This window comes from Periplaneta americana, chromosome 11 (genome assembly GCF_040183065.1).
Source record: "Periplaneta americana isolate PAMFEO1 chromosome 11, P.americana_PAMFEO1_priV1, whole genome shotgun sequence".
In the NCBI taxonomy this organism is placed as follows: Eukaryota; Metazoa; Arthropoda; class Insecta; order Blattodea; family Blattidae; genus Periplaneta; species Periplaneta americana.
The window spans coordinates 173,445,648-173,462,475 of NC_091127.1; the positions used below are offsets into that span (position 1 = coordinate 173,445,648).

At 36.4% G+C, this 16,828-nt stretch overlaps 2 protein-coding genes across 9 annotated transcripts in view; one reads left to right on the top strand and one right to left on the bottom strand.

Moving 5' to 3' along the window:
* LOC138709609 (uncharacterized) overlaps positions 1–15,075 on the bottom strand; it is an 809,429-nt gene extending 794,354 nt beyond the window's left edge. For all 7 annotated transcript variants that reach the window (XR_011334961.1, XR_011334963.1, XR_011334962.1 and 4 more), the window contains exon 1: positions 14,974–15,075. The gene's annotated coding sequence lies outside the window, so the exon portion shown is untranslated. The remainder of the gene's footprint in view (positions 1–14,973) is intronic.
* Positions 1–16,828, top strand: part of Dh31 (diuretic hormone class 2) — a 718,880-nt gene that overhangs the window by 408,346 nt on the left and 293,706 nt on the right. The gene's annotated exons all lie outside the window — the stretch shown is intronic.

A 16,828-nucleotide genomic window follows, 5' to 3' on the forward strand; every position in this document is an offset into this window, starting at 1 on the left:
TATGCGGATTTCCCACTGAACTGCTCTATCGGGTCCGAAGTCTCGAAGCCTGATCATAACTATATTAAATATAATAAATAATGTAATAACTGAATATTACAGTGTATACTTTGTCCTTTTTCAAATTCAGTTTATTATCCGTATTTGTAAGAGTGTAAGAACTGTGCTACGGGCGGTGCTGCAATGTAGTTGCGGAGCCCAGTCCGTACACTGTGTGTGTTATGCAGTGCAGCATCATCCGTGTAATCGGGGCTTTTACAATTTTGAGCATACCTGCTCTACGTTCTACCTTGTTGGTGTCTATAATTTGTCTTTCAGCATTATGGCATTCCATAGATTTGTATAAGGATCTTATGGCAGTATATTACACACAGACATATTCTACTAACTTGAACACATTAGTTAATAACGGAATAAAATGCATATTCGTTGGCAAAGAAAGTATTCATACGCTTCCAATGTTTGTAACCATTTGACTGTTACACACTCTTCTCCCGTCTTAGAGAGTGACAACAAGCAAAGATCGACTACAGTAGTGTTCTTAGATGAGACTGTTTAGTTTAAGTCTGACAGCAGTACAAAATGGGCCGTAAATCACAAGAATTGAATGCCGCCTGCAAAGACCGCATAGTTTCATTATTTAAACAAGGATCCAGCTATCGGAAGATAGGGAAGCTGGTTAAACGATCTCATGTGACTGTCCAGCATATTATTAAAAAGTTCAAGACTGGATCGACTGATAATGCAAGGCAACAAGGAAGACCAAGAGTCATTTCGCAACGGGAATCTCACCAACTGGTTCGTGAAGCCTAAAAAAACCCTAAAATTAGTACTGCTGAACTAGTGCAACATCTTGCTTCAACTTCCGGGAAGATCGTTACACCTCAAACTATTTGGAATCATCTCCATGAAGCAGGCTATAAAGGCAGAGCAGCAAGGAAGAAGCCTTTTATAAGTGAGATAAACCGACAGAAGAGGTTGGAATTTGCTAAGAAATATATAAACGAGGGACAAGACTTCTGGCCGACTTTTATTTTCGGACGAAAGTAAATTTAACATTTTTGGACCTCATGGTCGACAGTTTGTTTGGAGAAGATCAAATATAGAACTGGAAAGCAAAAATGTACTACCAACAGTGAAGCATATAATGTTATGGGGCTGCAGGAGTTTGTGAACTGGAAGTAATTGAACGCTGCGGGCTACATCAAAGTGCTCCGAGGTGATTCGTCTAAGAGTGTTGTGAAATTGGGCATACAAGACACCTATTTATTTCAACAAGACAACGACCCAAAGCATACAGCAAGAAAAACGAGCGAGTGACTGTTGTACAACGCCCGAAAATTATTTCCCACGCCACCTCAATCTCCGGACGTCAACCCTATTGAAAATGTATGGGCCCACTTGAAAAACAAAATCCGAAAGTTAAAGTGTTCCTCAAAAACTCAACTGGTAGAAAATTTGAGAAAATGTTGGTCTGAAATTACACCAGACTTCACGAACAAGTCCACACCTGTGGAGTAACGGCTAGCGCGTCTGGCCGCGAAACCAGGTGGCCCGGGTTCGATTCCCGGTCGGGGCAAGTTACCTGGTTGAGGGTTTTTTCCGGAGTTTTCCCTCAACCCAATATGAACAAATGCTGGGTAACTTTCGGTGCTGGACCCCGGACTCATTTCACCGGCATTATCACCTTCATCTCATTCAGACGCTAAATGACCTAAGCTGTTGATAAAGCGTCGTAAAATAACCTACTACCCTACTTCACGAACAAGCTTGTTGAATCCATGCCAAGGAGACTTCAGGCCATTATAAATGTAAAAGTTATGTACGGTATACCAAATATTAATTGTGTTTGTATACTGTAGAAAGCCTCATTTGTGTTGTGTTGTGTATGAATGCTTTTTTGTTGCCCCAAGACTGATTTTTTTTTCCATATTGCAATACTTATTGTGTTTTAAAGGTTTTCTTTTTTCAGATATGAATAGTTGCCATGTTTAGTGCCAAATAATGCAAAAATAAAGTTCTCTGTCAATAAATTAAACCAAAAATGAAATAAAACATTGTGTATGAACACTTTTCTTACATACTGTACATGTAATTAGCAGGGACGACACTTTGTCACAGCGTGGACGGATTTTAGGTTGGTTGTTGCTTGCCTATATTGACGTCACGGAGGCCATGGGTTCGAAGGTACAGCACTGTGACAGGAAAGGGCAACCTGTGTGTGCTGCACTGGAGAATGAACATAAGTACGTTTGATTTGTCTAGGATTCGAACCTATGCTGCTCTCTGCCGCTGCCTGCTTGTTTTTCATTTCATTACCTATAATTCCTAAGCACTACTGGTGCCGTTGTCACTTAATGGCAAGGTGGTTGTGATCGTGACTGTGTGTGCAGTAGTGTAAACATAATACAATGCAGTCAGACAAGAGCTGTAACTGAATGCAATTATTGCAACTGCGTTTGGATGCGAGTATTTTAGTGTGGAGGGCGACAACATACGCTGTAAACTGTGCAACACAGAACTAAAGGTAAACGTTCGTGAAGATTTGCAAAAGCAATGTGAAACTAAAAAGCATAGTGAACGTTTGCTATTATTTCTATCATCTGCAGCGTTTACAAACTTTGAGTTTTATAAAGATTTGTGCGAGATGATGGTATCGGCTTAGTAATCCACATTTTCAGCGGTTTATGGAAAAATATACGTCTACAAAAATGCCTAGTATAACATCAATGCGTACAACTTATTTATCGTCTGTATACGAAAAAACTCAGAACCCATTCGAACAGCTTTAGGTAGTAACAAAATATTTGTATCTATAGATGAGATATTGGATGCTGTGGGACGATAAGTAGCTCACGTTGTTGTAGGAGTGATGTCCCCCAAATGAACCAGGAACGCAATTTTCGTTGACATCGGAAATACTAGAAAAAGTAAACAGTGCAACTATTGTCAATCTTTTTGAGATGCACCTATGTATAACATCGTGCGATGTTGAGCGAACTTTCCCGCAGTACAAGCATATTTTTAGTGAAAACAGAAGGAATTTCACTTTTTCACACTTAAAAATGCACATTGTTATATATTGTAACGGACTACAGTTTGTATAAGAATAATGTTGTACCTCGATTGCAAATACTTGTGTGTAATTTGACTAACTAGTCGTTGTTGTATATGGTGTTGTAAATACAGGGGCATCATTTTATTTTTACTAAAATTTTTAATATTAACCTGGCTATACCTTTCTATTAACGATTGAAACAGGAAACACGTTTGCTACCCCTTCCACGACTGGAGTTCGATGATACCGGCGTAAAATACAAATCACTTTACTAGGTATAGGAGGGAAGAAAAGTAGTTAATCCATTTATGTAAACAAGGAAATACCGCAATTTTGAGTTTGATAATTTTCATTAGGTTTTTGTTTAATCAAAATACAGTACTGTATTAACACTTAGTGTTTTTACTCACGAATTGAGCTATCCATTCGGACTTATTAATTATGCAGTGTATATTGTACTGTTACAGCACATTAGCGTACAATATAGAGAATGAAGTTAAATTGAAAAATAATCGTAATATGGATATTTAAACACATTTTTCAAAATGGTGGCCGTTCATTTCGATACAGGCTTCAGTTCTTTTGTGCATATTATCGCTCTATAGACTATTTTACCTAATTCCAATTACCAGTTTCGTCCTTCGTACGAGTAACTCATGTTGAAATAATTCCGTACCTACTCTATAAAAGAGTACCTTACGTATTGTAAATTCAATCTTCACTTCTGCTCGATCCGAAAAGATAAAATTACTCAGACATGCTATCTAGTGTCCGTTCAAGTGGTTTTGTCGCAGGGTCGTAGAAAGGGGGGGATCACGTCACAGTTAATTACTTAACGAGGCCCTTTTATTTAAGTTATTTTAAACACTTGTATAATATTACGTAGACGTCCAATTCCTAACAGAAATTAATGTTTTCAGAAAAGAGCTAAGATAGCCCAGCTACTAGACTTAACAGAGGGGCGAACAGAAGCAGGTGGAGGAAACCGGGTTGCGACGTAGGCAAACGGACGACAGTACCTGTACGAAAATATGATTCAATATTGAAAGCTCTTTCGTCACTGGAAAACGCTAACATATTTCTGGAACGTACTATACTCGCTAACTCAGTACTGCTTACGCGCCCTCGGCTCTGTGTCGTGAACGGTTGGAAGTTTACTAGTAGAAGGGGTGGGAGTGAAGTACATTCAAAAACTCAGGTACAATAAAAATTGAAGTAAAAATAAAATGATGTCCCTGTATGTGTAGGTAATATTGTAAAGATGTAACTAATCAAGGCATATGCTACACACATACATATTATACGGCAGTGGTAACCTGTATATGGCAACGTTGCATTTTCGTTCCGCCGATCTATACCAGCAAACAGTCGCGTGCTGTCGCTGGACTGCTCGTATCAACTAGTAAGCACAGGTACTCTATACACCAGTACCAGTGAACCTAGTGGCGAACTGGGACAAAGTGTCGTCCCTAGTAATTAGTAACGGTTAGCATGTCTCACCGCAAAAAGGAGCGGGCCCGGATTCAAATTCTGGTGGGGGCAAGTTACCTGGTTGAGTTTTTCTCCGTGGTTTTCCCTCAACCTATTAAGAACAAATGCTGGGTAACTTTCGACGCTGGACCCTGGACTATTTCGCTGGCATTATCGTCTTCATTTTACTGAGATGATAGATAATCATAGCAGTTGGTAAAGCGTCATAAAATAAACCAATTAAAATATCAAATATACAGGATGGAAATGGTATAACAGTTCAGATTAAAGGGAGCAATAAAAAACATCAGAATAAATAAAATGACTCTATTATGTGTTTTATAATAATTAATGGATTGTTAATCAGAAAACTCTGCGTTTCAACAGCGCCGTAAAATAAACCAATTAAAAATTTATACATATAATTTAATATCAGCTCCTTAAAGAAATTACTGTTTCTTTCATGTTACGGATGTTACAGATGAGTTAATGTCCTTCATTTTTCCAGTTTCAAAACAAATGTGACATTTATAAGTCAAAATATTCACTTGAACTGTAAGATTGATAATTTGTTATTAACCCAATTTACTTAAAATAAATGACAGAATAGTAATATGAGTTACAAGAGCGGTATGTTGACGTTTTCATGTTCGAGGAAAAGATTGAAAAAGCGAAACGTAGTTGAGCTTTTTTAATTTCCGAGAACATGAAAACAAACATACCGCTCGTGTATCGTACATTATTTTGTGCAAAGATTGTTTATTACATACCTGAAAGACGAATTTCTAATTAGTTGCAATGAAATCTCCATCTTGGTTTCTGTTTATTGACGGCAACTTTAGAAAACAAAAATATCTATACTCCAGCAGGCCGTGATATACGTCTGTCTTTTTTTTTTCCCAGTCTATAAATGCGAACTTACAACAAACGGTAAGGTTATGTAATGATTTATTTTTCATTTTAATATTTTAACAATATTATTTATATAACATATTGCAGTAATAACATCGGCATCGGGAGTCTTGTTGATTTTTTCAAGGCTTCCTTAATGTTACTTGTATCAGGGATACAATAGCTTTCGTGGAGTAGTAGACTTTACTTAATTTTGCAAATATTTAAAAACAATAATTAACAGTGCAATTTAGGTGAAATTGCAGTGGTAAGTTTTCAATTTATAATTATTACTATGTTAAACGTCTCTAAAATAATATGTTAAAAGCCTAAAGCAGTAAAATGAATGTCGCGCTTAAGCGGTAAGAAGAGGGAAATTGTTATGTGTGTTACGTTGGGAATATTGAATGTGGTATTTCACACTTACCGCGTATTGGTTCTGTGCGGAAAACAAGCACGATCTCGCACAAAGAATATAGTACAGAGTAAAATATTCCTTGATCCTGGAGCCCTGGAATTAACAGTGCAGGCTCTCAAAATATTTGTTCAACAATAGCTGCTTCATAAACATACATTAACAGCTGATCTCTCTATGAGTACGTGCTGAAAACTTCAGGGAAACAAAAGTACCCATTACCCAGCCAAGACAACTTAGATTCAATGTCCATAAAACGTGTAAAATATTTTCCTTTTGAAAATAAAACATTAGAATATTTAAATTTAGAGCTTTATCTATGTCTTATACTAATAATAAACAAATATTTATGAAAAACAATTTTTCATTGAAATTCTCAGCTTGCCGGGAAAGCTGATACACCTACCCTATATTTCAATGCAATTTAAACAGTGGGATAAGCAAGTTTAAATATAAACAAATGTATGTTTTTATTTTACCTGAGTTTTTTAATGTACTTCACCCCCACCCCTTCTACTAATGAAGTTCCAACTGTCCTCCACACAGAACCAAGGCCGCATATAGTAAACAGCACTGAGTTAGTGAGTATAGTGCGTTCCAGAAATATGTTCGCGTTTTCCAGTGACGAAAGAGCTTTCAATATTGAATCATATTTTCGCACAGGTACCGTCCGTTTGCCTACGTCGCATCCCGATTTCCCCCACCTGCTTCTACTCGCCTCTATGTAAAAGCTGGGCTGTCTTAGCTTTTATCTGAAAAAAATTGATTTCTGTTATAAATTGGACGTTTAAATAATATTATACAACTGTTTAAAATAACTTACATAAAAAGGCCTCGTTAAGTAATTAACTGTCACGTGATTTCCCCCCTTTTCTACGACCCTGCGACAAAATCACTTGAAGTCCACACCTGTGGAGTAACGGTCAGCGCGTCTGGCCGCGAAACCAGGTGGCCCGGGTTCGAATCCCAGTCGGGGCAAGTTACCTGGTTGAGGTTTTTTTCCGGGGTTTTCCATCAACCCAATACGAGCAAATGCTGGATAACTTTCGGTGCTGGACCCCGGACTTATTTCACCGCCATTAGCACTTTCATTTCATTCAGACGCTAAATAACATAGATGTTGATACAGCGTCGTAAAATAACCCAATAAAATAAAATAAAAATAAAAAAACACTTGAACGGACAGTAGACAGCATTTCTGAGTAATTTTATCTTTTCGGATCGGGCAGAAGTGAAGATTGAATTTACAGTACGTAAGGTACTCTTTTATAGAGTAGGTACAGAATTATTTCAACATGAGTTACTAGTACGAAGGACGAAACTGGTAATTAGAATTAGGTGTAATAGTCTATAGTGCGATAATATGCACAAAAAGAACTGAAGCCTGTATCGAAATGAACGGCCACCATTTTCAAAAATGTGTTTAAATATCCATATTATGATTATTTTTCAATTTAACTTCATTCTCTATATTGTACGCTAATGTACTGTAGACGAAGTTGAGAAAGAATTAGATGTTAATAGCGTGTGGGAAAATATCAGAGATAATATCAAAATTGCAGCTGAGCAGAGCATAGGTTATTATGAAACTAAGAAAAAGAAACCGTGGTTTGATGAAGATTGTTGCATGGTAGTAGAAAGAAGGAAACAGGCAAAATTGAAATTCTTACAGGATCCAGTTGAGGAGAATAGAGATAATTATTTCAATGAAAGACGGGAAGCAAGTCGTACACTTAGGAATAAAAAGAGAGGTTACTTGAAGGAAAAACTGAATGAGGAAGAAACAAATAGTAAAAATAAAAACATTCGAGATTTATATAAGGGTATAAAGGAATTTAAGAACGGATATCAGCCAAGGGTAAACGTGATCAAGGATGAGAATGGTGACTTGCTTGCAGACTCTCCATCAATCCTAAACAGATGGAAAAACTATTTTGCGCAACTACTAAATGTACATAGGCCAAATAGAAATGATCGGGACGAAATTGAAATACAAACTGCTGAGCCATTTATACCCGAACCCACGCTTTCAGAAGTCGAAATTGCGATAGAAAATCTGAAAAAGTACAAGTCTCCAGGTATCGATCAAATTCCAGCAGAATTAATACAAGAGGGTGGAAGTGCATTATATAGCGAAATTTATAAACTTGTACTTGCTATTTGGGAAAAGGAAATTGTACCAGAACAATGGAAGGAGTCCATAATTGTACCTATTTTTAAAAAGGGGGACAAAACCAACTGTGGTAACTTTCGAGGAATATCACTTTTGTTGACGTCGTACAAAATTTTGTCCAATATTCTTTTGAGGAGATTAACTCCGTACGTAGATGAAATTATTGGGGATCATCAGTGCGGTTTTCGGCGTAATAGATCGACTATTGATCAGATTTTTTGTATTCGGCAGATAATGGAGAAAAAATGGGAGTATAAGGGTACAGTACATCAGTTATTCATAGATTTCAAAAAGGCTTATGACTCGGTTAAGAGGGAAGTATTATATGATATTCTTATTGAATTTGGTATTCCCAAGAAACTAGTTCGATTAATTAAAATGTGTCTCAGTGAAACATACAGCAGAGTCCGTATAGGTCAGTTTCTATCTGATGCTTTTCCAATTCACTGCGGGCTAAAGCAGGGAGATGCACTATCACCTTTACTTTTTAACTTCGCTTTAGAATATGCCATTAGGAAAGTTCAGGATAACAGGCAGGGTTTGGAATTGAACGGGCTACATCAGCTTCTTGTCTATGCAGATGACGTGAATATGTTAGGAGAAAATACACAAACGGTTAGGGAAAACACGGAAATTTTACTTGAAGCAAGTAAAGCGATCGGTTTGGAAGTAAATCCCGAAAAGACAAAGTATATGATTATGTCTCGTGACGGGAATATTGTACGAAATGGAAATATAAATATTGGAGATTTATCCTTCGAAGAGGTGGAAAAATTCAAATATCTTGGAGCAACAGTAACAAATATAAATGACACTCGGGAGGAAATTAAACGCAGAATAAATATGGGAAATGCGTGTTATTATTCGGTTGAGAAGCTCTTATCATCCAGTCTGCTGTCCAAAAATCTGAAAGTTAGAATTTATAAAACAGTTATATTACCGGTTCTTCTATATGGCTGTGAAACTTGGACTCTCACTCTGAGAGAGGAACATAGGTTAAGGGTTTTTGAGAATAAGGTGCTTAGGAAAATATTTGGGGCTAAGCGGGATGAAGTTACAGGAGAATGGAGAAAGTTACACAACACAGAACTGCACGCATTGTATTCTTCACCTGACATAATTAGGAACTTGAAATCCAGACGTTTGAGATGGGCAGGGCATGTAGCACGTATGGGCGAATCCAGAAATGCATATAGAGTGTTAGTTGGGAGACCGGAGGGAAAAAGACCTTTAGGGAGGCCGAGACGTAGATGGGAGGATAATATTAAAATGGATTTGAGGGAGGTTGGGTATGATGATAGAGACTGGCTTAATCTTGCACAGGATAGGGACCGATGGCGGGCTTATGTGAGGGCGGCAATGAACCTTCGGGTTCCTTAAAAGCCATTTGTAAGTAAGTAATGTACTGTAGACAGTATAATAGCCTATACACTGTATAATAAATAGGCCTACCTCCGCATGGATAGCTCAGTTCGTGAGTAAAAACACTCATTGTTAATACAGTACTGTATTTTGATTAAACAAAAACCTAATGAAAATGATCAAACTCAAAATTGCGATATTTCCTAGTTTACATAAATGGATTAACTACTTTTCTTCCCTCCAATACCTAGTAAAGTGATTTGTATTTTACGCCAGTATCATCGAACTCCAGTCTTGGAAGGGGGAGCAAGCGTTGTTTCCGGTTCTAGACCTTTAATCCAAAGATATAGCCAGGTTGATATTAAAAATGTTAGTAAAACTAAAATGATGTCCCTGTATAAAAACATAAAATATACTAATCCATGAAAGACCAACGCCCTTCACAGTGTACGCCTGCACTTGTAGCTCCAGTCGTCTGTAACAACAGCGTAGGAGGGATTAGAGAACAGGGCAACAGGTGGATGTCAACACACAGGTTTCATAACCTGTCGTCTAGTGGAGCACGCAAATGGGCCTATTAAACCAGCACAGCCTTCAAGCACGGCAGGATTCTCTTTGTGAAACTAGAATTACATTCAAACTCGACTACAATAGCAATAGAATGCGACTAGGGTGTCCGAATCACTTCCAGCCGTTTTTCTTTGGAAATACAACACGATCCCACCGTTTAGTCTCTTCCGATTCTGAAATATTTCTTCACAACTGAAAGACTGTGTAAAAACCAATTATTTTCCTTATTCATTCTTGTATGTTTTTAAATACAGGGTGTCACATTTATCTTGATGTTTGGACTTGTATTGAAATAGTAATATACGTTACAAGAGCGGTATGTTGACGTTTTCATGTTCGAGGAAAAGATTGAAAACGCGAAACGTAGTTGAGCTTTTTTAATTTCCGAGAACATGAAAACAAACATACCGCTCGTGTATCGTACATTATTTTGTGCGAAGATCGTTTATTACATACCTGAAAGACGAATTTCTAATTAGTTGCAATGAAATCTCCATCTTGGTTTCTGTTTAATGACGGCAACTTTAGAAAACAAAAATATCTATACTCCAGCAGGCCGTGATATACGTCTGTCTTTTTTTTTTCCCCCCAGTCTAGAAATGCGAACTTAAAACAAACGGTAAGGCTATGTAATGGTTTATTTTTCATTTTAATATTTTAACAATATTATTTATATAACATATTGCAGTAATAACATCGGCATCTGGAATCTCGTTCATTTTTTCACGGCTTCCTTAATGTTACTTGTATCAGGAATGCAATAGCTTTCGTGGAGTAGTAGACTTTACTTAATTTTTGCAAATATTTAAAAACAATAATTAACAGTGCAATTTAGGTGAAATTGCAGTGGTAAGTTTCCAATTTATAATTATTACTATGTTAAACGTCTCTAAAAATAATATGTTAAAAGCCTAAAGCAGTAAAATGAATGTCGCGCTTAAGCAGTAAGAAGAGGGAGATTGTTACGTGTGTTACGTTGGGAATACTGAATGTGGTATTTCACACTTACAGCGTATTGGTTTCCGCACAAAACGAATCCGCAGAAAGTCTAAAATTCCACATTCAGTATTCCCAACCTATAGTCCCGACGCTGTTATTTCCGGCGTGACTCCGCCTCTTTGCTTACGTCTTAGAAAGTGAAGGCTCTATAAAGTCTAGGTAGGTAGCATCATCCGCTATTTTTGTTCTTACGTTGCCGAGCTACCATACGAGGAATCTATTTGCAACACCGTTAAACATTATCATGTCGTAGCTCCTATGATAATAAATCAAACGCAGTGTCATTCAGCAAATAATTGAGCGGCAAATAACGTCTTCGTGTGCTTTCTGCGAACGCCAACTAAAGAGCTAAAATGGCGGGCGATTATATTAAGTATTTATCGAGCCTTAAGAAATGAATCAGCGAATCACAATATGCACACGTTTAAATGTAGCCGACCTGCAACGAGATTGACTGCCGGAAATTAGAGCGTTGGGACTATAACACACATAACAATTTCCCTCTTCTTACCGCTTAAGTAACATATTGATTTTACTGCTTTAGGCTTTTAACATATTATTTTTAGAGACGTTCAATATAAAAATAATTATAAATTGGAAACTTACCACTGCAATTTCACCTAAATTGCACTGTTAATTATTGTTTTTAAATATTTGCAAAAAATAAGTAAACTCTACATCTCCACTGAAGTTACTGCATTCGTGATGCAAGTAACATTAAGGAAGCCGTGAAAAAATCAACAAGATTCCAGACTCATCATAGACTAGGGGGAAAAAAAGGCAGACGTATATCACGACCTGCTGGAGTATAGTAAACACAGGAAACATTTTAAAGCAACAATGTTGAAGATAGATATTTTTGTTTTGCAAATTTTTCGTCATTGCACAGAAACCAAGATGGAGATTTCATTGCAACTAATTATAAATTCCTCTTTCAGGTATGTAATAAACGATCTTCGCACAAAATAATGTACTATACACGAGCGGTATGTTTTCTTTCAATTCTCGGAAATTAAAAAAGCTCAACTACGTTTCGCTTTTTCAAACTTTTCCTCGAACATGAAAACTTCAACATACCGCTCTTGTAACGCATATTACTATTCCATGCCCCTGTTTTTGCAATAGTATACTACGCTCGTACACGAGGAAAAGAAGTGAACTCTACAGGAGTTGCACAGAAACTAACCCATACACCTCTCATTTTCCTATCAGTATCAAATGGACTTTCCACACCTGTGGAGTAACGGTCAGCGCGTCTGGCCGCGAAACCAGGTGGCCAGGGTTCGAATCCCGGTCGGGGCAAGTTACCTGGTTGAGGTTTTTCCGGGGTTTTCCCTCAACCCAATACGATCAAATGCTGGGTAACTTTCGGTGCTGGACCCCGGACTCATTTCACCGGCATTATCACCTTAATTTCATTGAGACACTAAATAACCTAGATGTTGATACAGCGTCGTAAAATAACCCAATATAATAATAATCAAATGGACTTGCCTGGTTTTCTGCGCGGAATGTTATGACTGGTCAAGCTGTCTAAACACAACAGTACCTAGTTACTTTAACTATTACACTTTTACTACGTCATACAACTTTTGACCAATAAAACGGTACGAAAGGACTTTCAACCAATCATGACTGCTTATCGCATAATTTTATCACTTCCCTAGCATTTGTTTTTATCACTTTCCTAGCATTTGCTCTTTGTTTACCAACATTTCTCGTATGAAACATGCTTTTGCGATCGTCATTTGTTTCCCGCCTACATATACAACTGAAAATGGCGGCCCCGTTCAAACGTTTTCCTGAAGCTAACATTAGTGAAATAGAATTTTAGTAATCAATTAACACGTACTTAATTGAATTATAATACTTTATTTCTTCTAAACTTTATACATTACTTTCTTTAGTTTTTATCACCTCACTACCATTTGTTTCTTTGTTTGCCAACATTTCAAACTGCAAATTCTTTACGGTACTATAAAACATGCTTTGCGATAGTCTTTTTTTTACCTCATAGATAGTCAGCTGAAAATGGCAGCTCCGTTCAAACGTTTTGCTGAAGTAATATTAGTGAAATAGAATTCTAGTAATCAATTAACACGTATTTTATTGAATTATAATACTTTATTTATTCTAAACTTTATATATTACTTTCTTTTGTTTTTATCACCTCACTACCATTTGTTTCTTTGTTTGCCAACATTTCAAACTGCAAATTCTTTACGGTACTATAAAACATGCATTGCGATAGTCTTTTTTTACCTCATAGATAGTCAGCTGAAAATGGCGGCTCCGTTCAAACGTTTTGCTGAAGCTAATATTAGTGAAATAGAATTCTAGTAATCAATTAACACGTATTTTATTGAATTATAATACTTTATTTATTCTAAACTTTATATATTACTTTCTTTTGTTTTTATCACCTCACTACCATTTGTTTCTTTGTTTGCCAACATTTCAAACTGCAAATTCTTTACGGTACTACAAAACATGCTTTGCGATAGTCTTTTTTTACCTCATAGATAGTCAGCTGAAAATGGCGGCTCCGTTCAAACGTTTTGCTGAAGCTAATATTAGTGAAATAAAAGTGAGATAAAAAATAAAAATATGAATTCAAGATAAAATTCAAGTGATACAGACTATAAACTAATAGTACTTGCTGTCTTCCTTTAATATCCTATAGGATACAACAGGTTACTAGACTATATGCTATAATTTTAATAGAACAACAGAAAAAATTGCTAGGATTATTAAAAGTTCACAATACTATAATATTGTACAACACATAAAATATGGACATTGCGATAGCTGTTTTCTTTACGGTCCGACAAGGTTTAATAAACTAGTGTGAGAAATGAAGTTTTGCCAATTTAAGGGTTAAAGGTATAGAGCAGGTATGCTCAAAATTGTAAAAGCCCCGATTACACGGATGATGCTGCACTACATAACACACACAGCGTACGGACTGGGCTCCGCAACTACATTGCAGCTCCGCCCGTGCCATAGCTCTCACACTCTTACAAAAATACGGATAATAAACTGAATTTGAAAAAGGAAAGAGTATACATTGTAATATTCAGTGATTACATTATTTATTATATTTAATATAGTTATGATATAATAATATCATAGATAATGTTATTTTCATACTCCACAATACATTGCGGTTTATTCAACATGTGCATTTTTTCTGCAAGTAATCGGAAATCTTTTTCCAACGAATTTACTCCATGCGCAGCTGGCTCAAAAGATGCTCTGTTTGGATTTAGCAATAAACCGGATTCCACCCAGGTGTGGTGTAGTGCAGAGGGCGGCCACTAGAGGGAACCCAAGAGTTGGAACTTAAAACTGAGACGATTCTGTCCGACGCCGGGATTGTATCCGGTGTGGCTAGTTCTCTAGTTTTTAATGTGAAAGTTGATATCAATCATGAAATAGAATTCTAGTAATCAATTAACACGTATTTTATTGAATTATAATACTTTATTTATTCTAAACTTTATATATTACTTTCTTTTGTTTTTATCACCTCACTACCATTTGTTTCTTTGTTTGCCAACATTTCAAACTGCAAATTCTTTACGGTACTATAAAACATGCTTTGCGATAGTCTTTTTTTACCTCATAGATAGTCAGCTGAAAATGGCGGCTCCGTCCAAACGTTTTGGAGAAGCTAACATTATTGAAATGGAATTTTGATAAGTCAATTAATATTTTATTGCATTAGAGTAATTTATTTCTTCTAATCTTTATATACTTTCTTCTAATCGTGTAATAATCAATTAAATTCCATTCGAGTTTTGATTTTCTCTAGTTGAATCAAAACCTCCAGTGAGAGTACTGTTGATAACAACGCGTAAACCACAATTTGAAATTTTCCTATAGGCTACGCTATACTTTTATTGCCTCTGAACTAAAATATGGTCTGTTTTTTAGGTAATATTTTACGTGAAAATACAAAGTTAAAATAAACTGAAGCATGAGAACATTAACACAAATGGATAAGCAGCAAACTCATTGAGTAGGCATACGTACCTTGCAAATAGAAACGGAACACGCCAATCCACGATTCGTGATGCTCCACAGTTCTACAAATTCCTTCGACAAACAACTCGACACACGTCTACTTATCTGCTCTTGCTGACGCCAATTGAGGCTACAATCGACAATATTAGGAAGTAACGTTCCAAAGAACTCGAAAACTGAAGATATAAGCAACATTTCAACAAGAGGAAAATTAAAATGGATACTAAACTTTTAATTGCTGCTTGATTAAAAAATGATCTACAATATTATTTTAAAAACAACATTGCAACGGACATGTGGTTACAGAATTATATTGAATATTAAACGAAGACAGCAAGTACTATTATTTTATAGTCTGGATCACGTGAATTTTATCATGAATTCATATTTTTATTTTTTATCTCACTTTTTTTATTCACTTTCTGTTTTTGTGGTTTATGGCTAGTTCTCTAGTTTTTAATGTGAAAGTTGATATCAATCGTAAACTGCGTCCTATGAACGCTAAATTAACGGTCTAACATTCTTATTTGAAACGTTTTCACACAATGCAATGCATGCTTATAAATAGAAATTGTTCATTTCGAATTTTTATGGCTTATTTTACGACGATGAATTAAAAGCAAATACTAAGCACGAATAAAATCCGTTATCCATCTTGAATCTTTCGTACACTACTTTTAACACTTGAAATTAAATACTTGATTAAATGGCGATCTTACTTGTGTTAAATGTGTAAGCATGTGTGGCTTACAGCTGTTTCGGTGCTATTCGACACCATCCTCAGAGCCTACTAGATCTCGGCGATATCTCAACTTCGCTGCCTGTTGTGTGGGCGCGTTCGTGTGATGAAGAGTTGTGTCAAATAGTGTGTGATCTGTGTGTTGAGAATTTGATTGGGGTGTGTTTTAGTGTGTCTGTATATTTCATATTGTTCTAGTGTGTTGAGTTTTTGGTTTTTGGGTTGTATGAGTAGGATTTCCATGTCTGTATTTATGTTATTGTATGTGTGGTTAGCATTAGTTATGTGTTCGGCATATGTAGATGTATTGTGTCCTCTGGTTATTGCTTTAATGTGTTCTTTGTATCGAGTTTGGAATGATCTGCCTGTCTGTCCAATGTAGAAAAGCCATTAAATAAATTACAAAACAAAAATCGGACTTAAATAAAAAACTAAAGATGACATACAATGAAAAAAAATGTAAAAGCCGAATTTCTCCATACATTTAGTTATGGCTATTATAGGGGGTAGTTTTCTTAGTTGAATTATTCTTCCTACTCCTTTAGATAGATCGTAAATCTATTCAGGAAAATTGCTTCTCTTCTACAGGGACATCATTTTATTTTTACTTCGATTTTTATTGTACCTGAGTTTTTTAATGTACTTCACTCCCACCCCTTCTACTAATGAAGTTCAACCGTCCTCCACACAGATCCAAGACTGCATATACAGTCATAGTAGCCTTACGGTCATAGTAAACAGTACGTTCCAAAAATATGTTCGCGTTTTCCGTGACGGAAGGGCTTTCAATATTGAATCATTTTCGCACAGATACTGTCGTCCATTTGCCTACGTCGCATCCCGGTTTCCTACACCAGCTTCTATTCGCCTCTCTGGGCTGTCTTAGCTCTTTTCTGAGAACATTAATTTCTGTTAGGAATTGGACGTCTACGTAATATTATACAACTGTTAAAAATAACTTAAATAAAAGGACGTCGTTAAGTAATTAACTGTCACGTGATTTTAAAATCAAATGTTTTATTTAACGACGCTCGCAATTGCAGAGGTTATATCAGCGTCGCCGGATGTGCCGGAATTTTGTCCCGCAGGAGTTCTTTTACATGCCAGTACATCTACTGACATGAA